The sequence below is a fragment of the Hemiscyllium ocellatum genome, chromosome 3 (assembly GCF_020745735.1).
Source record: "Hemiscyllium ocellatum isolate sHemOce1 chromosome 3, sHemOce1.pat.X.cur, whole genome shotgun sequence".
Classification (NCBI taxonomy): Eukaryota; Metazoa; Chordata; class Chondrichthyes; order Orectolobiformes; family Hemiscylliidae; genus Hemiscyllium; species Hemiscyllium ocellatum.
In genome coordinates this window covers 21,827,390-21,851,563 of record NC_083403.1, presented here as the reverse complement: position 1 = coordinate 21,851,563, position 24,174 = coordinate 21,827,390, and the positions used below count along the sequence as shown (strand labels likewise).

Genomic DNA, 24,174 nt, shown 5'->3' with positions numbered 1-24,174 from the left:
GAGGATGATGCAATGTATATGGAGGTTAATGAGGTGGAAGGTGAGGACTGGGAGGTTTTGTTCTTGTTACGGTTGGAGGGTGGGGTTCGAGGGCAGAGGTGCGGGCCATGGATGAGATGCACTGGAGGGTATCATCAACTACGTGGGAGGGAAAATTGCGGTCTTTAAAAATGTAGGCCATTTGGTGTGTTCTGCTGTGGGACTGGTCCTCCAGGGAGCAGATACGGCAGAGGAATTGGGAATAAGGGATAGCATTTTTGCAGGAGGCAGAGTGGGAGGCGATGTAATCCAGGTAGCTGTGGGAGTGAACTGGTTGAACTGGCCCTCCCCCCTCCCCACCTCCGGTTCTCCCCTTCCACCCCCACCAACCTCTGTATACAATGCATCATCCCACCTACAAACGGACCCCACCACCAGAGGTTTATTTCCATCCCCACCCCTATCCACTTTCCGTAAATACCGTTCCCTCCATGACTATCAGGTCAGGTCCACACCCCCTAACAACCCACCCTCTCCTCCTGGCACCTTCCCCTGCCACTACAGGAATTGCAAAAGCAGGAAGTATAGATGGAATCAATAGATGGAACGCTGGTTTGTGTGAGAGACTGGGCTGTGTTCACAATTCTCTGTAGTTTCTTGGTTCAGGATCAGAGGCATCCTCTCCGAATAAGGGGTCACCCATTTAATATAAAGAAGAGGAGGAATTTCTTCTCTCAGAGGATAGTGATTCTGTAGAACTAATCATTTGTTGGTAGTTAAATATATTCAAGGCTGAGATAAACAAAGTTTTAATTAATAAAGGATCAAGGATTGTTGGGAAAAGGCAGGAAAGTGCAGTTGAGGATTAGCAGATCAGCCATAATCTCATTGACTGAGCAGATGCAGTGGGCCGAATGGTTAACCTCTGCTGCTTCATGCTTTGGTCTCTTTGTTCAGACCTTGGCATAGAAGTATGGGACATCCACTGTAATAGAGTCATTGAGTCAAATAGCATGGAAACAGACCCTTCAGTCCAACCAGTCTGTACCAACTAAATTCCAAAGTAAACTAGTCCCATCTGCCTGCACTTAAGACCATAAGAAATAGAGTGGAAGTAAGACCATTCAGCCCATCGAGTACACTCCATCATTCAATCATGGCTGATGGGCATTTCAACGCCACTTACTCGCACTCCGTATCCCTTAATTCCTTGCGAGATTAAGAATTTATCAATGTCTGCCTTGAAGACATTTAATGTCATGACCTCCAGTGCGCACTGTGGCAATGAATTCCACAGGCCCACAACTCTCTGGCTGAAGAAACATTTACTCATATCTGTTCTATATTGACCCCCTCTAATTCTAAGGCTGTGTCCAAGGGTCCTAATATCCTCGCCTGACGGAAACAATGTCCCAGCGTCCACCCTTTCTAAGCCATGAATTATCTTGTAAGTTTCTATTAGATCTCCCTGCAATCTTCTAAATTCTAATGAATACAATCCCAGGATCCTCAGCCGTTCATTGTATGTTAGGCCTACCATTCCGTGTGAATCTCCACTGGACATGCTTCAGTGCCAGTATGTCCTCCCTGAGGTGTGGGACCCAAAACTGGACACAGTATTCCAAATGGGGCCTAACCAGAGCTTTATAAAGTCTCAGTAGCACATCGCTGCTTTTATATTCCAACCCTCTTGAGATAAATGATAACATTACATTTGCTTTCTTAATGGTGGACTCACCCTGCAAGTCAACCTTTAGAGAATCCTGTACTAACACTCCCAGATCCCTTTGGTACTTTGGCTTTATGAATTTTCTCACTGTTTAGAAAATAGTTCATGCCTGTGTTCTTTTTTCCAAAGTGCAAGATCTCGTATTTGCTCACATTGAACTTCATCAGCCATTTCTTGGACCACTCTCCTAAACTGTCTAAATCTTTCTGCAGGAGAAAGTGAGGACTGCAGATGCTGGAGATCAGAGCTGAAAAATGTGGTGCTGGAAAAGCACAGCAGGTCAGGCAGCATCCAAGGAGCAGGAGAATCGACGTTTCGGGCATAAGCCCTTCTTTAGGAAAGGCTTATGCACGAAATGTTGATTCTCCTGTTCCTTGGATGCTGCCTGACCTGCTAAATCTTTCTGCAGCCTCCCCACCTCCTCAGAACTACCTGCCTAACTTTATATCATCGTCGAACTTCACCAGAATGCCCCCAGTTCCTTCATCCAGATCATTAATATATAAAGTGAACAGCTGCAGCCCCAACACTGAACCCTGCGGGACACCACATGTCACTAGCTGCCATTCCGAAAAAGAACCTTTTATCCCAACTCTCTGCTTTCTGTCAGACAGCCAATCCTCAATCCATGCCAGTAGCTCACCTCAAACACCACGGGCCCTCACTTTACTCAGCAGCCTCCTGTGAGGCACCTTATCAAAGGCCTTTTGAAAGTCTAGATAGATAACATCCACTGGCTTTCTCTGGTCTAACCTACTTGTTACCTCTTCAAAGAATTCTAACAGGTTTGTCAGGCATGACCTTCCCTTACGACATCCATGCAGACTTGTCTAATCTGACCCTGCACTTCTGAGAATTTAGAAATCTCATCCTTAATGATGGATTTTAGAATTTTACCAACAATCGAGGTTAGGCTAATCGGTCTATAATTTTCCATCTTTTGTCTTAACCCTTTTTTGAACAAGGCGATTATAGCAGCAATTTTCCAGTCATCCGGGATTTTCCCTGACTCCAGTGATTTTTGAAAGATTACAACCAGCACCTCCATTATTTCTTCAGCCCCCTCTCTCAGAACTCTAGGATATACCCCATCCGGACCAGGAGATTTATCAATTTTTAGACCTTTTAGCTTTTCAAATACTTTCTCTTTTGTAGTGGCTACCATACTCAACTCAGCCCCTTTACTTTCCTTAATTGTTGGGATATTACTCAGGTCTTCCACTGTGAAGACTGACACACGGTATTCATTAAGTTCTTCAGCTATTTCCTTATCTCCCATCACTGGCCTTCCTGCATCAATTTGGAATGGCCAATCTTTAGTTTTGTCTCTCGTTTGTTTCTTCTGTGTTGAAAGAAACTTTTACTATCATTTCTAATATGATTGACTAGCTTACCTTCATATTTGATCCTCTTCTTCCTTATTTCTCTCTTTGTTATCCTCTGTTTGTTTTTGTCATCTTCCCAATCTTCTGATTTCCCAGTGCTCTTGGCCACTTTATAGGCTCTCTCTTTTTCTATGATACATTTCCTAACTTCCTTTGTCAGCCATGGTTGTCTATCCCCACTCCCCGGGAAATCTTTCTTTTCTTTGGAATGAACCTCTGTACTGTGTCCTCAATTACACCCAGAATCTCCTGCCATTGTTGCTCTACTGTCTTCCCCACTAGGTTCTACTTTCAGTTGATTTTTGTCAGTTCCTCTTTCATGCCCCCGTAATTACCTTTGTTTAACCTGTAACAAAATGACATCCGATTTTGCCTTCTCTCTTTCAAACTGCAGACTGAACACTACCATATTGTGATAACTGCCCCCTAAGTGTTCCCTGACTTTAAGATCTTTTGTTAAGTCTGGCTCGTTACATCGCATTAAGTCCAGAATAGCCGGCTGCTTTGTGGGCTCCATCACAAGCTGTTCCAAAAAGCCATCCTGAAAGCATTCCATGAATTCACTTTGTTTGGATCCACTGGCAACATTATTCACCCAGTTCATTTGCATATTGAAGTCCCCCATGATCACCGTGACCTTACCTTTCTGACATACCCTATCTATTTCGTGGTACATATTGTGCCCCTGGTCCTGACCACTGCTGGGAGGTCTGTACATAACTCCCATTATGTTTTTTTTTTGCCTTTGTGGTTCCTCAACTCCACCCACACAGACTCCACATTATCTGACCCTATGTCATTCAGTGCCATAGATTTAATTTCATTCTTAACTAACAAGGCAACCCCGCCCCTTCTGCCCACCTCCCTGTCTTTACAATAAGTTGTAAATCCTTGGATATTTAACTGCCAGTCCTGAACCCTCTACAACCGTGTCTTTGTGATGCCTCCCACATCTTAATAATTTACGATGATTTGTGCTGTTAATTCATCTACTTTGTTCCGAATACTATGAGCATCCAGGTAAGGTACCTTAATGCTAATTTTCTTATCCTCATGATTTCCGCCATCTTTAGTAATATGTCCTAAGTTATCTTGCCTTTTTGCTTCATTCCTAGTCTGCCTTGAACTTAAACCCTGCACACATGTTAACCTGCTGCTTATCTTTCTACTTGACTCCATACTCCCTGTTGTTTTCGCTGTTCCTCCCTCCTGACTCACAAGTTTAAAGTCCTAGTAACCAACCAATTTATCCTTTTTGCCAGAACACTGGTTTCAGATTGGTTCAGGTGGAGGCTGTCCCATATTCCTCCAAATATTTCCTATTCATGTACTCATCTCAATGTTTTTTAAATCTTGTAACTGTAGCCTCATCCACCACTTCCTCTGAAAGATCATTCCACACATGAATCACTCTCTGTCTAAAAAAAATTGTCTCATGTATTTTTTTAATCTTTCTCCTCTCACCTTCAAATATGCCCATAGATTTGAAATCCCCAATCCTACAGGAAAGACACGTGCCATCCACCTTAACTATACTGTTCATTGTTTTATGAACTTCTATAGGGTAATCTCTCAACCTGCTATGCTCCAGTGAAAAAAGCCATAGCCTATCCAGCCTCTCCTTATAATTCAAACCCTCCATTCCTAGCAACACCCTGATAAATCGCTTTTTGAACCCTTTCCAGCTTAAAAATATCTTTCTGATAACAGGGAGACCAGACCTGGACACAGTACTCCAGCAGAAGAAGCCTCACCAATGTTCTGCACAACCTCAATATAACATCCCAACTCCTGTATTCAAAGTTCCGATCAATGACGGCAAGCATGCTAAATGCCTTCTTAACCACCTTATCTATATGTGATGCAAACTTGAAAAAAATTATGTACCTGAACCCCTAGGTCTCTCTGTTCTAGAACACTTCCCAAGGCCCTACTTTTAATTGTATAAAGCTTGTCTTTGTATTATCAAAATGCAATATCTCTCATTTGTCCAAACTAAAATCAATTTGCCACTCTTCTGCCAATTGACTGTTTATTTTTTTTCCTAACTGCAAATGTGTTGCTGGTCAAAGCACAGCAGGTTAGGCAGCATCTCAGGAATAGAGAATTCTCCTTGTAGAGGGAGGAAGAGAGCTTCTTCAAGGAAGGCATCCTTGTAAGAGGATTCGCAGTAGGTTAGAAAAACATGCTTTGTATTTATACCAAACATCATCATTCTCAATTTGAATCACTGGACTCTTGAACACATTTTTGCTAACTTTTTAGAACAAAGAGTGTTGTTGAGGCTTTCATTTACAGGATGTAGATGTTGCTAACCCATACCTAACTGCATGTAAGCTGGACCAGCACATTTCTATTCCTAAAAGGCATTAATTGAACAAGATGGGTTTGTCATCATGATCACTGCTACTGCAAACAGCTTTATGAACATAATTCAAATCTCACTAGCTGCCTTTGAAACCACCTCCCTAGTGTATTATCCTAAACTTCTCCGATTACTAATCTCATGATGTCACCACTGTACCACCAATTCCACCAACTAGTCTGTCCATATCTTAAAATGAAGACCAAGAACATAATCTGCAAATTTCCATAAGCCATATAGTGGCTAGTGCTAGAATCCCTAGCAAGACTGGAGTCAGTAGAGTCAATAGATACTCTCTGCTAGTTAGAGAAATACACAAAGGAAGATAGTTATGGTTATTGGGGGCCAGTCATCTCAGCTCTAGGGCATCTCTGCAGGAAGGGTAGGTGCAAGCCCATATGGAGCGTATGTGTTAGAATGGATTCATTTGGTTAATTGATTGGTTTGTCAGCTGTAAATATTTTGTAGTACTTCATAATAAGCATTTCTTCTTAAAAGTACCAAATAATGTTGGTAATTTTACAATCCAGAGTTTCAAAAGTTTTTTAAAAATCATACAAGAAGATTTTTGGTATTTTGAATCCACTGGAAAAGAGTTATTCGTTCTGTTTTCTGGAGGGTGTGTCTTGATCAGAAATGGAAATGATGGAATTTTGAAGTACATGGAGAGGCCAGTGTGCCTGCGTGAGCACTCTGAAAGAGCTTTCCAATAACCTCCATTCAATATCCTGTCTGAAATTCTTATCTGTTAAAGGTATTTATCCACTTCCTTTTTAAATATGCTGCTGCCACTGTTGTTTCTGCTCCGGCTTCCTCCCACAGTCCAAAAATGTGCAGGTTAGGTCAACTGGCCGTGCTAAATTGCCCGTAGTGTTAGGTGAAGGGGTAAATGTAGGAGAATGGGTCTGGGTGGGTTGCGCTTCGGTGGAGCAGTGTAGACTTGTTGGGCCGAAGGGCCTGTTTCCACACTGTAAGCGATCTAACCCTTTGCAATATAGTTTTACTGATCTTAGATATACACCCACCCTTCAACAACCGGTAAAATTGCTTTTACCTGTTTAGTTTATCAAACTCATCATTATCTATTTTTGTTTCCATTTACTGACAAGGAAAAAATTGTTTCTAATGAAAAATATTTAGTATTTAAAGCTTAACAATCTAATGTGAAAATTTATTAATGTTACTGTACTTATAGATAGAACAAAATCTCTGCAATTTACAGTCTTGCTTAAAATCTAAAGAAATACTTAAATCTACATTTTTTTAAATTTGTATAATCACAAGAAGAAATTTGCACACATTAAAATGATTCTCAAGAAATTTGAGTATTCATTTTATTAAACAGCACCAAACAGAAGTTCAGAATGACAGAACAATCTTAAATTGATTGGGCTGACCTTTCAGTGCATGTGTTTTTCAAGGGAATAGACAGCACTACACTCTTGGTCTATGTCATATGCCTGAAAACATTGGAGTGATTGAGAAGAAAAAAAAGAAGTAGCTCATAGGATGATTCTTAATCCACTGAAGGATTTTGATAAATTGAAAACCTCTGTTTAATGCCTAAAATTACTAAGGTTGAAATCAATGAAGATTTCACTGATGTGAAATTTCACCTGGATATTTGATGTGACATAAGCAGACTAGAGGTTTCAGTCATAGGAAGATGCTGAATAGGTTGGTGCCTATTTCCCTAGAGCATTAAGGCTGAGGGGTGACTTTAAAGAGGGCATGTTTAGGGTGAATAGCCAAGGGTAGGGGTGTTCAAAATCAGAGGCCAGAGGTTTAAGGTGAAAGGGGAAAGATTTAAAAAGACCTGAGGGGTAATATTTTCACGCAAAGGTGATGTGTGTATAGAATGAACTACAAGAGGACGTGCTGGAGACAGACACAATTACAACTTTAAAAGACTTCTGGGTGAGTATATGAACAGGAAGGGTTCAGAGAGATTTGGGCCAAATGCTGGCAAAAGGGACGAGGTCAAATTGAGGTATCTGGTCGGTGCAGATGAGTTGGACCAAAGGGTCTGTTTCTGTGTTGTATGACTCGATGACTGTATGACTGGGTTTCCTGCTGGCCTAATTATAATGGACACTTTTGGAATGCACTCCACTCAGCACAGAGATGGACAATCAAGATCATAAAAATGTTTGCCATGGGTCAGCCAGTAAGAGTCTTCTCTCTGAATCACAGGTGATTGACTTAAACCCCACTCTGATGATTGAATATGGCATCTAAGTTGAGATTCCAGAGCAGATGTAAGGAAGCACTGAACTGTCAGGGTGCCAATTTTTAAATGAGGCATCAAACCAAGGTCTTAATTATACCCTAAAAAAGTACCATGATGCAACTGTGAAGGACTTGTAACTTCTACAGTGTCCTGATAATAATGATTCTATAACCAACACCAGTATAAGAAATTATTTTGACTTTTTAGCATTACTCTTTGAAGGCATTGCTGTATGGAAATTGGCTACTGTATTTCCGACAATAAAGAATGACTACAATTCAGAAATTATTAAATTAACTACAAAGTATTTTGGAATGTGCTCTAGGTAGTGAAATGCACTGTATTATTTCAAATCTCTCTTTCTTTTAAAGGCAGTAGTTTCTTAAAAAAGATACACTCAAAGCCTTATGAGAGAGCCAGAAGATCTTTGCTGAATTATACTGAACACAGCTCCTAGCAATAAACTTAAAACAATGAATGTATATGAGGTGGTAGCTGATGTATTCATGATCTGCCACTATCACACTGTAATACTTATGTTAATTTCCATAACATGAGTATTTGCTTAATGCCTCTGTGTCCGTCTCTAATTTCTTCGTTTAACAAATTGTGAAAGCTTTTAAAGTTTATAAAAAAAATCTTTCTTGCCAGTTTACTCCACTTTCTCACTCTTAGGTAAGGAAAGAAATCAAATCGAAGGAAATTGGAAAACTCGAGTATCTTAGGGAGACAGGTGTTATATATTTTTTGTGCGGATGACATTACTTTATACAAGTGGATTCTTAAATTCTGAAGTACAAGCTCTGTGGCAGGTATGGACGTGAATGACACTCCCACCTGTTAGTTGTCTCTCATATGATCAAATGGTTGTCAGCTGTGCGTTCTGCAGAAAGATCACGGGGAACCTCGTGGTGGTAGGTTGTAGTTAACAGCCCCACTGTTACCTCACCGTATAGAAAATCCTGGCGCTATATTTCATCAGGCATGAACAGACATTCATTCACTGCAGACCAAGAGCTGCACGCATGCTCTTGAGTTTGACTCCTGCAGCTAAAAATGCTGACCTTCCACTCTTCCTTGAACCCTCTGCTTCCCTCGCCCAAACAAACTTCCACATGTGGTCATTTCTTCATCCATACCCACAATGCTCCTGCAGCAGGCAGTTCCTTTGCTGCCTCTAGGAGTGAAAAACAAGGCAGGTGGGGGAACTTAATTTGGTGAAAGACCAAAAACTTCAGATTCACAAAGGAGGAATGAAATTTTGCAAATAGCTTCTTAGAACCTTAAGGCAGGCTGAGTTTCCTGTCAGCCATTGGAAGACTGATTCACCAGAATTGAGATCCCCTTCCCAACTAAGTACAGAACAAGTAAGCAACACATACTTCATATTCATAACTGCATAGAAATGGTGTACAATAAATGAGGAGTCATCTTCCTTGAAGTTGGAATGAGTACCAGTTGCTTTGTCTTCTTTTGGGGAGAGTCCATCTATGACACACCATGATTAAGAATGGGTGGCAGTAGACTGTGCATGGGGCATGGAGAATGATTGAGTGAAATTGGTGGAGTATAGTGGATAAAGGCCAAGGAGGTTGATGAAGGATGGCAGTCTGTCTGGAGAAAAGAGGCAGGGTGACTAGTAACGGGTGGACGAGCCAGAGCTTTAGCTGCAGGCCTCCACTATGATGGCCCAAGAGGTAAAAGGAATAAATGGTTTTCAGCTGTCCCTTAAAAATGACACCAGGAACTTCAATCACAGAAGGTAACAGCTTCTGGCCCATTCTAGCCACAAAATGTACTGTGTTCCTCAAACATGCACATGTAATGAACTAATTACTGCATAATCTTGAATAAGAGGGCATAGATATAGAGTGAGAGGAGGTAGGTTCAAAACTGAGATGAGGAGAAACTACTTCTCTCAGAGGGTTGTGAATCTGTGGAACTCACTGACCCAGAGTGCAGTGGAGGCAGAATCAATCAACAAATTCATGAAAGAAATAGGTAGGTTTTTAATGGAAAGGCAGCATAAAGGGCTATGGGGAATCGGCTGGAAAGTGTGGTCGAGACCAGGTTCAGATCAATCATGATCATGTTAAATGGCAGAATGGGCTTGAAGAAGGGCTGAATTGCCTACTCCCACTCCTAATTCCTATGTTCCTATAACTGTGCCCCCAACACCCTGAGGGGAAGTGACATTCACTTCCACCTTGCTGCTGAACTTGTATTCCAGAATGCAATATTCTGCCTAGTGGCTTAAAATGCCTACACCATACTTGTAGCTTTAGCTTACAAATCTCTGGACAGTTTATTTTTTTTCACTGAATCTACACCCAAGCTTAATTAATCAATCATAGTGAATATCATCAATAAACAGATATACATAATTTATCAGAATTGGAAGCTTGGGTCAGAGGAAGCCCAGGTATACTTTTGTGCATCAAGAGAAACATTGCTATTTGTGGCTCACAAATGCCTGTGTCTCCAGTGGCCAGGACCCTAATTGAGATTTGAGACTTTAAAGTCCTCAGTCAAACCCTCATTTAAAATGACATATGTCCTAATGACATTGCCAGACCACGACGTACCATCTAAATTTGGACTGTTCTGTGTGAGGCCTGAGAAAATCAAACAAATTAACATGTCAATGAAGGAGTTTGTTGATTGTAGCACAAGTTTCTCTGCTCACATTGATCCATCCAAGCTGCAGAGTGAAGTTAAAATCAAATTATATTGTTGCTTCTAGATGTGAACCAGGAAAGTTCTTTCACCTTATTTTATATTAGTGGCAATTGACAGCTAAACCACAGAGGTTCCCCATACTCCATTCCTAAATTTAAAAAAAAATCAACTCTGTTTCTAGCCTCAAATTGCATGAATGTTTTGAAGAAGTAAGCAATAAATACCCAGTGACAAGGAAAGGTTATTGCAAACTTAACTCTGACGTCCTTTGTGTTGTTTTGCCATTCCTGAGCCACTGTCTGATTTTATGTTTGAGATGTCCCTGCAATTACTGAGAGTTTTACAATAATTTTTTTTATTACATTGTCAATGGCCATAATTAAATTGCTTAACATTTAATCTGCTTTCAGACCTTCATTACAGCAGGTATTCTGTGTCACTCTGAAAAGCAAAATAATCATTCCTTAAAAAGAGAATAAGATCATTCATGCATTCAGAAAGTTCAGAAAGGGACAGGAGGGATGATACTGGTACTCAAACCATTAGATTAAGAGATGAATTTCAGATGTGTTCTATTTGATTAACGATTGAGTGGAAACAAAATACACATCTCAAAAACATCCAGAGGCATGCAGTAATATTGGTGCACACGGGCTCTTTAACTTGAATTGTGATTAAAGGGGAAACTCAATAAGCCTCACACAAGGTGTTACAAGGTGTTCCCCACAGAACAAAGGGTGAAAGAAGCCACATCTGATATTATAATGCCTTGAGTTTAAAATTCTCTTTTATTTAAATCTCTCTGTATCTTATCCCTGGAACCTCCTCCAGTGCTACATCTTCTGATTTCTGCATTCTTCTAAATTTGAACTTTTACTCATATCCAGTTTTAATCACACCAACATTGGATGCTATGGCTTCAGTTGCTTTGACCCTAAGCTGTAGAGTCTGTCTAAACCTTCACACCCTTCCCCCGCCCCACCCCTTTCCATCTTTAACTTATTCCTTTAAACATACCTCTATGACCAAGTTTTTACTCACTGCGCTAATACTTCCTGACATAATTGTCTGTCAACATTTTTGATAATTGTTCCAAATTGCCTTGAGAGGATTTGTTATATCAGTGAAAGTTATTGTAAGTTGGTGAATGAATCAGATGGTCCTTTTTCATTTCATCAGTTAACATTATTGCTCAAAAACCCTTTATCAAACAATACCTCTTTCTCCTCAACCAGTGGCTACATGTGAGGACAGTGTGATTGTCCTTAATATGAAGGGGGCTTTTGATTGAACAATGCATCAAGAATTACAAATAAAGTTGAAGTCAATGGGGGTCAGTGACAAAGACTCTCCAATGATTGAATTCCTAGGTCAATGGAAAATGGTTATGGTTGTTGGAGACCTATCAATGTGGCCGTAAGGACATCACTGTAGCAGTTCTTCAACCACATTTGGCTGCTTCACCAATGACCTTCTCTCCATCAGAAGTTTGGTTTCATTTGCAACTCCTTAGACACCGAAACCGTTGGTGTCGGGATGCAGAAAGACAACATTGGCCAACATTTAGGATTGGGCTGATAAGTGGCACAGACCATTTACACAACATTAGTGCTAGGCAATGGCCATCTCCAACAAAGAGAGAGAATCTAATTCCTTTCCTTGATGTCTAATGATATTGTCATAACTGAATATTCACTGTCAAGTTCTGGGGCTGGAGAGGAGTGTGTCACCTTTGATCAATACTGAATTACTGTGAGAAGTAACTGAGCAACTCATCCTGACTCACCAAAACATTTATACCTTAACAAGGCATTAGTCAGAAGTATGGTGGAATACTCTCCACTTGCAAGGATAAGTGCATAAATTCAGGAAGTTCAACATCACACAGAATAATTTGGCTCTCTTAATAAACATTCCATCCATCACCAACTTAGACATTCACTCCCCTCCATATGTGATGCACAATAGCAGCAGTGTCAACCGTCTATAAAATTCACAGCAGCAACTCTCCAAGTCTCCTTTGACAACGTCTTCAAAACACATGGCTTCTATCATCCAAACAAATGATGGTGGCAGATGCTTGGGGACACCACCACTTGCAAGTTTTATTCCAAGGCACAAACCATCCTGACAGAAATATTATATTATCTACCGCCAATGGATCAAAATCATGGATCTCCCTTCTTGACGGTACTGTAACCTGTGACAATTCACTTTCATGTTTTGGAGAAGACTGCATCTCATTGCCATGGAACCATAGTCTAGTAAGGAATCAACACTATCCAAATAGGAGAAAAAATGTATAAGTCTTCTTAGCATTTTCACCATTCTGATTGGAAACTAATGCAAACCTTAAACCATGGTATCATGGATTTGCAAAGTTCCCATCACCAACACAGGACACAAGTCAATACCTGCCAGAACTACAGGTATTTTCTCACCAACAGTCTAGACCTTTGAGGAATCTCATGGAATTGGACAATGCATTTTAATTCAACTTTATTCTCATTATCTTTCAATTGATTTATTCATCTACAAATACTGACAAAGCTATTTTGATCATTCATTTTTTTCTTTTTGATTATTTCCCATTCCTTTATTTCCTAACCCTGTTGACATAGAATCACTGAGTCACAGGGATGTACAGCACGGAAACAGACCCTTCGGTCCAACTTGTTCATGCCGACCAGATATCCCAAACTAATCTAGTCATTTGCCAGCACTTGGCCCATATCCCTCTAAACCCTTCCTATTCATATACCCATCCAGATGCCTTTTAAATGTTGCAATTGTACTAGCCATCACCATTTCCTTTGGCAGCTCATTACATACACGCACCACCCTCTGCATGAAAAAGTTGACCCTTAGGTCCCCATTATATCTTTCCCCTCAAATGCCCTAAACCTATGCCTTCTAATTCTGGTCTCCCCCACCCAGGGAAAAGACCTTATCTATTTATCCTATTCATTCCCCTCATGATTTTATAAACCTCTGTAAGGTCAGCCTAGTCATCCTCTCCCAATAGCTCAAATCCTCCAACCCTGGCAACATCCCTGTAAGTTTTTTCTGAATCCTTTCAAGTTTCACAACAGGACATCACAACCAAACAAATGGGATGACAGGCACCAGTTTTCCACTAGCACTTGATCAAATGGTCAATACATGGGCGGAGGCATTGACAAAAAGTCTCAAGAGAATATTTAACCACTAGAAAGCACAGGAAATTCAGACAAGCCCAGTCCTGTCCAACAGACATTGGACTCTGAAGGGGGAAGTCCTCTCCATTGTGAAGCTTTCACGAAATCAGGCAGCGTCTTTGAAAAGAGGGCTAATATTTCAGATCATTTGGCTTACAATTGCCATCATTTTCTATTCCACATTGTATGGTATCAATCAAATAGAATATGGAGTTAGGGATTGAATCCAGAACTGCCTTGGGCTGGGCTACTGAAAGACCTAGGACTGTTGAACACGTGGATTACAAAGAGTTGTTCTCTTACCTCACCTCTTCCATTGATACAAAATCTTTCTCTTGGTATAAATCTCAAATTGTGTTAGTCCTGTATTTGTTTTTCCACAGCAAAGTTCCACCTTGGACATTGAAATGATTACTTGCTCATATCTAGATGTCATGGCGGAGGGTGGGAGCACAATTTAAATGGTATGTAACTTCCTGGAAACATTGTATATTATTTTAAGAATTGGGTTAGATTTTGCTGAAGTAATGTTCAGAATCACTTAGTAATGTTGCACTCAATTAGCTAAATTAGTTACCACTTAAAAGACACATTTTCCTAGAAAATGAGTCATAAAAGAAGAGACAATATTTAGTATCCATTCTTTGAATGTGGGCGTTGCTAGCATGGCAGCATATAAGTCTAATGATTAAGATAGAGATTGCTGGATAAGCTCAGCAGATCTGACAGCATCTGTGGAGTGAAATCAAAGTTAACGCCTTAGGTCAAGTGACTCTTCCTCAGAACATCACACATTTTTGTCTTTGATTTACAGCATTCGCATTCTTTCTTTTTTTTATTACTCATGACTAGTTGTCCTTGCACAGATAATAGTGAGACTTCTCCTTGAATACTGCAGTCCATAGAGAGAAACTGTTCTGAATTGTAATTTTATTTTAGGTAAATGTGAGTTGCGTCACGTTTTTTGGAGATTTTTCACCCTGCGGCCTGATGAGTTTTCTCACAGTATCTGAACAAATTGTCTCATTAATTGTATACCCCGCTTTATGGCACGCCTCTCAGCCAATCTTAGCCCCATCTTGGCAAGAGCTGTTCCTGAGACAACAAACCACTCATCAGATATCCCAGGATTGACTGACATCCCTGGCACAGGTGCCAATTTTAAAAGTCCATTGTGCACTTGGACAATCATAGTCAGTCTGGAGCTATCCTGCACAGTTCCTGGCATTTGCTCTGGGCATAGAAGACAAGGGAAAACTAGTCTGCCACTTTGCAGGCAAGGAGCTAGGGGTCCTGCTGGATAGGGTGATGTGGAGTCCTCTTCCTCCAGGGCCAACAGTGAGGGCATGAAATTAGACTAGACAATCTTTGTATGAGGTTGCCACTTGGTCTCAGCAGTCTGGAGGAATCCTTATCACCATAGGAACAAGTTTATTTACCTTCTTCATTCTGCCAGTGTGAATGGCACCACGTCCTCTCTCATCTGCACATTCACCCTATTTGCTGCTACTGTTCCCACCTCTAACCAAGGATCAAGCACTCTCCTCTGCAACACCTTCCCTCACCTGCTCTCGCCCAGCAACCCACGACATCACTAACCTTACCTGCTCTCTGCACTACCAACTCACTCACTCATGGCACCTCCTTAATTGCAGCAAAAATAACTTTCATCTCCTGTCATATTTCCTAATCAGAAGTGGGGACGTTCCTCAATGATCGCAAAATGTTCAGCACTATTAATGGTTCCTTAGATACTGAAGTAGTCTATGTTCAAATACAACAAGATTTGGACAATTGTTACTATCAGCAAATTTTGATTTTTCCCACATAAATTTAACTTTTTTCCAGAACTAAATCATTTTTATATATTGAGAGGAGTCTTGGATCGAGCACCAATCAGAGCAGTACCCCACTATGAATAGTTGCCATCCTGAAAACGAGCAGTTTATTCCAACACTTCACTTTCTGTCTGTTAACCAATTCTCGATCCACATGTGCATTGTGTATATTAGTTAGGAGATTATGTTGTGGCTTATAGCACATTGGTCCGACCAGTTTTGAATGCTGTATTCAATTCTGGTCTCCCTGCTGTAAGAAAGATGTTGTTAAACTTGAAAGGGTTCAGAAAAGATTTAAAAGAACGTTGCTAGAGATGGAGTGTTTGAGTTATAGAGACAGGATAAATAGGCCGGGGCTAGTTTCCCAGGGACATTGGAGACTGACGGACAACCTTATAGAGTTTAATGGAATCATAAGGGGCGTGGATAGGGTAAATAGCCAAAGGTAGGGGAATCCAAAACTAGAGGGCATAGGTTTAGGTTGAGGGGGAAAGATTTAAAACGGACTTAAGGGCAAATTTTTCACAACGAGAGTGATGCATGTATGGAATGAGCTACCAGTGGAAATGGTGGAGGCTGGTAAAATTACAATACTTAAAAGGCATCTGGATGGGTAAATGAAAGAAAGGATTGAGACAGACGTGGACCAAATGCTGGCAAATGAGACGAGATTTATTTAGGATATCTGGTCAACATGGACAAATTGCACCGAAGATTCTGTTTCTGTGCTGTAAATCTTTATGACTCTATGACTAATTCCATGTCATCAAATTTTATTTACTAACCTTCTGTGTGAGACAGTGCCCAAAAGCATTCTGAAAATCCAAATAAGCGACATGCACTGGTTCTCCTTTATCAATGCTATTCTCAAAAAGTTCCAGAAGTTTGTCAAATATGATTTCTATTTTATAAATCCATATTGGCTCTGACCACTTTTACGATATTTTTTTCTAAATTCTCATTTACTACATGCTTTAAAAATAGTTTAACCTTTTCCCTATTACTGACGCATGACCCCCTCCTGAAAAAGGATGACATTTGCTACATCTGAATTTGCAGGATCGTTCCAGAGTCCATTGAAGCTTGTAAGATAATCACCAATGCACCAACACTCTTTATAGTCACCTGCTTCAACAATCCAGGATGGCGATTAGCAGGTCCTAGGAATTTATCAACTTCCAGCGCTATCAATTTCTCCAGTATAATCTTTTTATTTATGCTAATTTCCTTCAAAATTCTCATTTTCACCATTCATTTAGATCTCTAGTTCTGAGAGTTTCAGTCAAAGCAGGCACAAAGTAATCATTTAGCTTCTCTGCCATTTCTCTAGTCTCCACTATAAATTTTCCTGACTCTGGAATGGACCTGCATTAATTTTCTCCAAACGTTTCCTTTTCACATACCTGGAGAAGCTTTTACAGTCCATTTTATGTTTTTTTGCTAGACTACACTCATATTTCATTTTCACTTTCCTTGTCAGTTTATTTGTCTTCCTTTGTTGTATTCTATAAACCTCCCAATCCTCAGAGTGACTACTATTTTTGGTAACTACTTTGGTTGTGTTTTTAACCTCATGTAATTCTGAGCATCCCTTTGTTAGTCCTTATTGACTGTCCTTTTTTGGATTTTTTTCACTTTGGAGGAATGTATAGCTGCTATAGGACATGCAATAAGTCTTTATAGACTATCCATTGCCTACGTATAGTAATGCTGTTTCATGTGTTTTCCCAATCCACTTCAGCTAATTTGTGCCTCATGCCTTTATAATTTCCCTTTTCAAACTTAACACTCTTCCTTCAGAATGAATTGCCTCATTTGCAATCATAACATCAAATACTATCATATTGTGCTCACTCACCCCTAAAGGTTCTTTTACAATAAGATTGTTGATTAACCCTTTCCAATTGCATAATACTTGGTCTAAAATAACACATTCACCAGTTGGCTCTTCAGCATACTGCTCAAGAAGGGGCTAATTAGCTCAGTTGGCTGGATAGCTGGTTTGTGATGCTAACAGCGTGGGTCCAATTCTCACATTTCTTAACTTCTCCCCTTACCTGAGGTGTGGTGAACTTTAAGTTAAACCACCACTAGTTATGTCCCTCCAATGAGAGAGTAGGACTATGGAGTTGTTACATTAAACAGCTGCAGTCCCAGCACTGATTCCTGTGAAACCCCACTGATCACAGGTTGCCAACCTGAAAAAGAACCTCTTATCGCTGATTGCTATTTCCTGCCCATTCGTTATCCATACCAATATACCACCTCCAACATCATGAACTCTTACCTTATGACTTAACTTTCTGTGAGGAACCTTGTTGATGCATTCTGGAACACATTTACTGGTCCTCTCTATCTGTTCTGTTTGAGACTTCTTTGAAAATCTCTCATAAATTAGACAACATTTCCCTTTCATGAAGTCATGCTGATTCTGCTTGATGAGATTATGATTTTCCAAGAGAGACCTTACCCTTAGCTATAACTTTTACACATCAATCCACTTTCAAAGCATTGTCTGTAATGATTGTAATGAGGTCAGCCAGGTGGGCCTCACTGAATGAGTTCCCTGATTGGGCTGTTAATTGGTCCAATCAGGGAGCACTGGCTGACAGATATAAACAGGAGTGTTATCGCTTCTCGGTCTTTTGGCTTGGAATGTGTGTAGTTTCTGTTCTTATCAGTTTAATCGCTGATATCTCCCGAAGGTGGGAGTGTTTGTATTAAATGGATTTTTGGAGCAGGGAGATGGCTAAGAAGAAAAGAAAAAATAAACAGGAGTGTTATCGCTTCTCGGCCTTTTGGCTTGGAATGTGTGTAGTTTCTGTTCTTATCGGTTTGGTCGCTGGTGTCTCCCGAAGGTGGGAGTGTTTGTACTGGGTGGATTTTTGGAGCTTAAGGGCTTGCAAAAAAATAAAAAATAAAAAAAAAATAAACAGGAGTGTCTCAGGGAGTGGAGTGCATTATTTCCCCCTCCAACTCTATTTTGATTTAATCCCTGCCCTCCCTTTCACTGTTTTATTACAAGCATTACCCTTTGATGTGAAGGGCATTGCTTGTCACTGGCCACTCGGGTGTTTTTCTATCTTCCTGGTGGTGGAAATTGTCTCACACCTGCACACACACAACATGGGTGCTGGGGGAAAAAAAAATAAACAGGAGTGTTAGCCGGCAGGTGGGTAGGCCATCCCAATGCTGGTCGCCCCGAGAGCCAGAAGGTGGGTAGGCCGTTCTGAGTGCTGTCATCCTGAGAAGGGATGATCGGGACGGGCTGTCCTAGAGGTGGCTGGAAGGTGTGTCAGAGCCGCCGAGAGCCAAAAAGCGCGTAGGGGCAGGCTGAGATCTGGAAGGCTTTAGGCTGCTCTGCATGCTGTCGTCTCAGGGGAAAGGGGACGGACTGTCCTAGAGGTGGCCGGAAATTTTCAGGGCAGTCCATGGGCCAGGCGGCGCATCGGGGTGGGTGAGAGTTCAATGGTACGTAGGGGTAGACCGAGACCAGGAAGGTGGGTAGCCATCCTCAGCGCTGTCACCCCGGGCAGGTACCGGGGCGGGCTGTCCTAGAGGTGGTCGGAAGGTGCTGAGGGTGGTTAGTGAATCCAGAAGATGGGTAGGCTGTCCTAGAGGTGGTCGAAAGGTGTGTCAGGGTGGATGGAGAACTGGAAGGTACGTAGGGGCAGGCTGCCTTAGAGTGGCTGGAAGGTGGGAGGGACGGGGGCTTGCTGGGTCTGTATTGTATGCACTGTTTTTTATGTAACTGGATTGACTTTTTATGTACAAATGTCATTGTTGCTGTCTTGTCATGCTTGAAACTGGAATTTGGGGCTTGTCCTCATTTCCCTGTAAACTGGGTGAATGGTAGGGTTTAGGGCCTGGCTTTGCTGCTCCTCTCCCTTGTAAAATTGCTGTCTCTTGTATACAGCTGTAAATGTTAACTGTTTTTGTAAACTGTTTTGTAATTGTTTAACAAAATAAAAAAAAGATAAACAGGAGTATTAGACATCCTGACACTTTGAGAGGTAGCTCTGAGGGAGCTGGATCAGTGTTAAGGACGTTCCATGGGTATGTAGAAGGTGACTTGTGATGGCTTCTGGAGTTATTTCATACTCAAAACTTGGTTTTATTTCTCCTGTCTTCTAGTCTCCCCAGCAGCTGCTCAATTTCCTGTTACTAATTTTACTTCCCTCCAATTCGGGTTAGCCCTGAGGCACCCATCCCTCTAACAAGTGAGTTTAATCCACCTCAACATCGCTAGCAAATCTCACAGTTGTGGATTTCAGTTTCAGTCCCATTAAGGTGTAACCCATCCAGCTTCCATAGGTCCCATCTGCCCCACTTCTGGTCTTAGTTCCTCAGAAGGTTCAGTACATAGTTCTTTAAAAGTTGCATTATGGGTAGACAGGGTGGTTAAGAAAATGTTCAGCACACTTGCCTTCATTGCTCAGACCATTCAGTATAGGAGTTGGGATATCATGTTGAGGTTGTACAGGATGTTGGTGAGGCCCCTTTTGGAGTACTGTGTATAATTCTGGTCACCTTGCTATAGGAAGGATATTGTTAATTTGGAGAGGGTTCAGGAAAGATTAACCAGGATGTTGCTGGAACTGGAGGTTTTGGGTTATAAGAGAGGCTGGATAGGCTGGGACATTTTTAACTGGAGGTTGAAGGGTAGCGTTATAGAGGTTTACAAAATCTTGAGGGCACAGATAAGGTGAGTAGCAAAGGTGGGGCAGTTTAAACCCAGAGAGTACAATTTAAAGATGACAGGAGAAAAATTTAAAAGGAATCTGAGGGGCAACATTTTCACACAGGGGCTGGTGTGTATATGGAATGAACTGCCAGAGGAAACAGTAGATGTAAGTACAGATACAACATTTAAAAAACGTTTGCACAAGCACATGAATAGGAAATGTTTAGAAGAATATGGGACTAGTTTCATTTGGGAAACTAGATCAGCATGGGCAAGTTGGATCAAAGAGTCTATTTCTTTGTTGTGTTACTCTATGGCTCTATGCCTTACCTCCTGCACCAGTTCTTTAGCCACGTATTCAATCACTCAATTTTCCTGCTCTTATGCTCACTAGCATACGGCACTAGAAGTACTCCTGAGATTGCTCTTGAGATCCTGCTTCTTCACTTCCATCCTCAATCAGCCTTCAAGATTTGATCCCTCTTCCTATCTGTGACACAGTATTAATGTGGCCCACTACTTCGGACTGATTCACCTCCCCCAGAAAGATGTCCTGCAGCCATGTCATAGTGTCCTTGATCCTACCACCAGGGAGGCAGCACACCATCCTGGAGACATATTTACTACCATAGAGACAGCTAGCTGAACCCCTGACAATGGAATTCCTGATAACTATTGCAATTCCACTCTTCTCCCTCACTCCACTGTACAGCTGAGTCACCCTTGTAAAACTGCACTCCCAGGAGAACCATTACCCTCACCAGTTTCCAAAACGGAATAATGATTTGAAAGCACAATAGACTCAAGGGGCTCCTGTACTACTTGGCTGGTTCACTTAACTGCCTGTTCGTCATCTATTCCTTGCCTGCCTTTATGATTCTAAACTGCAGTGTGACCACCTCTCTGAACCTGCTCTCCATGTAATCCTGTGCTTCGTGTATGTACAGCAGTAAGCGCAGTCACTGATCAAGTTCCAAACCCTGGGGGTCAAGCTTGTGCAACAATGACACATCCAGCAGATGTGTTTGTCTGGCTCATAAGGCATGCGATGGCTTCACGCAGACTTCGGGACATACACTGCACTTGGCTCTTCTGACACCTGCCATCCCTTCATTCAAAAAACTATTTATTAGACTTGGAATTATGGACTTAGTATGGACTTACTATTCAAATTTAACAAGCTATTTCTCCAAAAAAGAATAAAGTTTAGAGACTTAGACACAAACCAAGTATCGGTCTGTTTCCACACTGTAGGGATTCTATGATTCTATAATGACCTAGCTTTCACTTTAAAGATCAGAAATATTGACCAAACCTCCTCACCAATAAGCTGCTTTCCCTGCACTCATGATACCTTGCTGTCATTGATCTCAGTATAAGTCGGCTTCTTGTTCGATGTCTTATTTCATCTCCTGCTCACTGCTTACTCTGGAGACTTCATTTCATGAAATAAACCTTAATTTAAACACTCTTTTTCTGTCTGCCACAAATTCCCAATTTGACCCAAATTCAGTTACTCATGCTGTGACAATTTCACTTCAGCAAAGTCTCCCTCACTCTAATTATTAGGCTTACTCCAGCCTTCACTTGGTATCTATGATTAATTGAAAATCACCATAAATAATTCTGAACTTGAAATAGAGACACATCAGTCAACTGGTTAAAATAGAGAGAGCGAGACTTCATTGGTCAACTATATGATCAAGACTTAAGTTTCACTAGTAAGCTAGCTCTGAGCAGATTATTGATTTGTATTATGATTATGATTCTTGTATTGCAAGAATATCAAAACTTATGACATGTTTTATTCCCTGGATTCACTTCCATTCCTTAAATTCCAGATTGGCATCAATTCAAAGTATTGGGATGTTTGTAGAAAGTGTCTTTTTGATGCATGTGTCAATGACATGTTAAATAGTGACAGTTTATTGAAAATTTGTGGTTGATTAACATGGTATTGTACAAATTTGTTATGAGATCAACTAACCACATCTCAGCTTCCAGAATACCTGAGAAAAAAACTTCTTTCATTCAAGGAACAATGACGGTTGCAATGTTATTTCATCATGAATGAGATGCTTTTAGCAATAAAATGTATCTGAGTTTCAAAATAAAGGGAGGCACAGGACCCATTAGTTTTCAAACGTGTCCGTGTGTGCAACATTCCTGTTTCTGATAGTTGTAGGTTCAAGTCCCATTCCAGAAATGTGTAAACAAAAAAAAAGCTGGGCTGAAACTCCAGTGCAGTATAAAGGGTGAGCTGCATGGTCAGCAGTGCTATTTTTTGGATGTGATGTTGAACAAAGTCCTTTCTGCCAACATCATACACTCAGCTGGATGAAAAAGATTCCATGGCATTATTTTAAATAAGGATAGAGGAATTCTCCCCAGTGTGACATTCAATATTTGTGCCTTAACCAAAAGCAAAAATCAAATGATTTGCTCATTATACCTTGCTAATTTTTGGATTTAGCTGTGTGTAAATTATATGCCATATTTCTCTACGTTGCAGGGGACCCAAAGTCTCCATTCGGCCAAGTGGCTGCATCTTGTGGAGGTGTATTGCTGGTGGCAAGTGCCAAGTGCCCATTCAGAGAGCTGGCAGGTTAGTAACCTCAGAAGTGCCAATCCAAACCATGGTGAATGCTAAGGCTGCAGCTCTGGGATGAACACATCTCAATGGCAACATGTCCTCAAAGACCAGGTAAGTATTTCTGGGAAAGTGGGAGCCAGACCGTTAAGTTTCAGCAATTGAAAATGCATCACTATGTCAAGGTGACAGGAAGACGTCACACTCTCCCCCAATGTCTTCCCCCTCCTGGTTACCAGCATGCTTCAATCAGCCAGGAAAATTCAGCCCTATAATTCTACAATAGATCAGTTGTTGTGAAAAAAAGAGTATCCTAAGGCCATGAGAGGCCCTCTGTAAACAAAGTTTTATTTTCTCATCTGTATGGAACCATTCAAGTCTTGTACCTAACATCACAACTATGCCTTACAAGAACTTCATAAGAACATCAAGTAGATCACTGAGGTATATTTAATGGATCAGTACACTTTAGTGAAGTTTAGAAGAGTGAAAGATGACATTACTGTCACATATAAGATACTTAGGGGCTTGACAGGGTAGTTCTTCTTGTGGGAGGGTCTAGGCCAGACAACATAATCTCAGATGAGGGTTAGCTCATTTAAGACAGAGATGAAGAAGAATTTCTCCTTTGACAGTAATTAATTTGTGGAATCTCTTACCACAACGTGCTGTTGAACCTAGTCATTAAATATATTTAAGGCTGAAAGTGATGGATATTTTATTAATAAGGAAATCAAGGGTTATGTGGAAAAGGCAGGAAAGTGGAGCTGTGGATTATCAGATCAGCCACCACGGAGAAATCATTTTGGTATGAATGGCCTACTTCAGCTCCAATGTTTTATGGGGTAGCACAGTAAGTTGTTTCAGGATGGCACAGACACTGTACTGAGGTCATGCTGGAAGATGTCAAGAAAGTAGGACTATATTCTGTACGTGCAGTGGGGAACCAATCCACCTTACTCTCATGTCCCACTCTCTGCAGCAGTTGGTATTGTTCTGCCCACTCTCATATATTCCTTCCATTCCTCTGACTGAAAGAACGGTCCTTAGCAAAATGTCAGTAATCAAACATCCCACTTCTCCTGGTAATTCCTAAAAGTTATCAAGTACAGTAACACAGCACTGACTCTTTTCAAAGGAAATAAAATTGACGGAATAAATATTCAAAGCACAGTCTTAACGAAATGTCTCAGAAAGTCTCCCATATGTTTAGAAAGTTCTCTTCAAATAAACAAAAACACGTGAACTGTAGAAGATGATATAAATTTAAGTAGCATTTTCAATTTGTCTATCACTGTTAGATCAAGTCCCAAAAATGCCACATAATCTTCTTAACAAACACTCAGTCAATTTAGAAACATAGAAAATAGAAACAAAAGTAGACCATTCAGCCTGCTCCACCATTCAGCTTGTTCCCACTTTTTCTCCATACCCTTTGATCCCTTTAGCCCTGAGAACTATATCCTTCTCTTTCTTGAAAACATTCAATGTTTTGGTC

General features: G+C 40.8%; 1 long non-coding RNA gene, 1 other non-coding gene and 1 pseudogene across 2 annotated transcripts in view; 2 read left to right on the top strand and 1 right to left on the bottom strand.

Moving 5' to 3' along the window:
* The window catches only part of LOC132831052 (uncharacterized), a 116,315-nt gene that overhangs the window by 66,951 nt on the left and 25,190 nt on the right, over positions 1 to 24,174 (bottom strand). The gene's annotated exons all lie outside the window — the stretch shown is intronic.
* Positions 18,032 to 18,154, top strand: LOC132809369 (U2 spliceosomal RNA; annotated as a pseudogene).
* On the top strand, positions 18,185 to 18,384 carry LOC132809396 (U2 spliceosomal RNA). Its single transcript, XR_009642289.1, has one exon. It is a non-coding gene; the product is annotated as a U2 spliceosomal RNA (small nuclear RNA).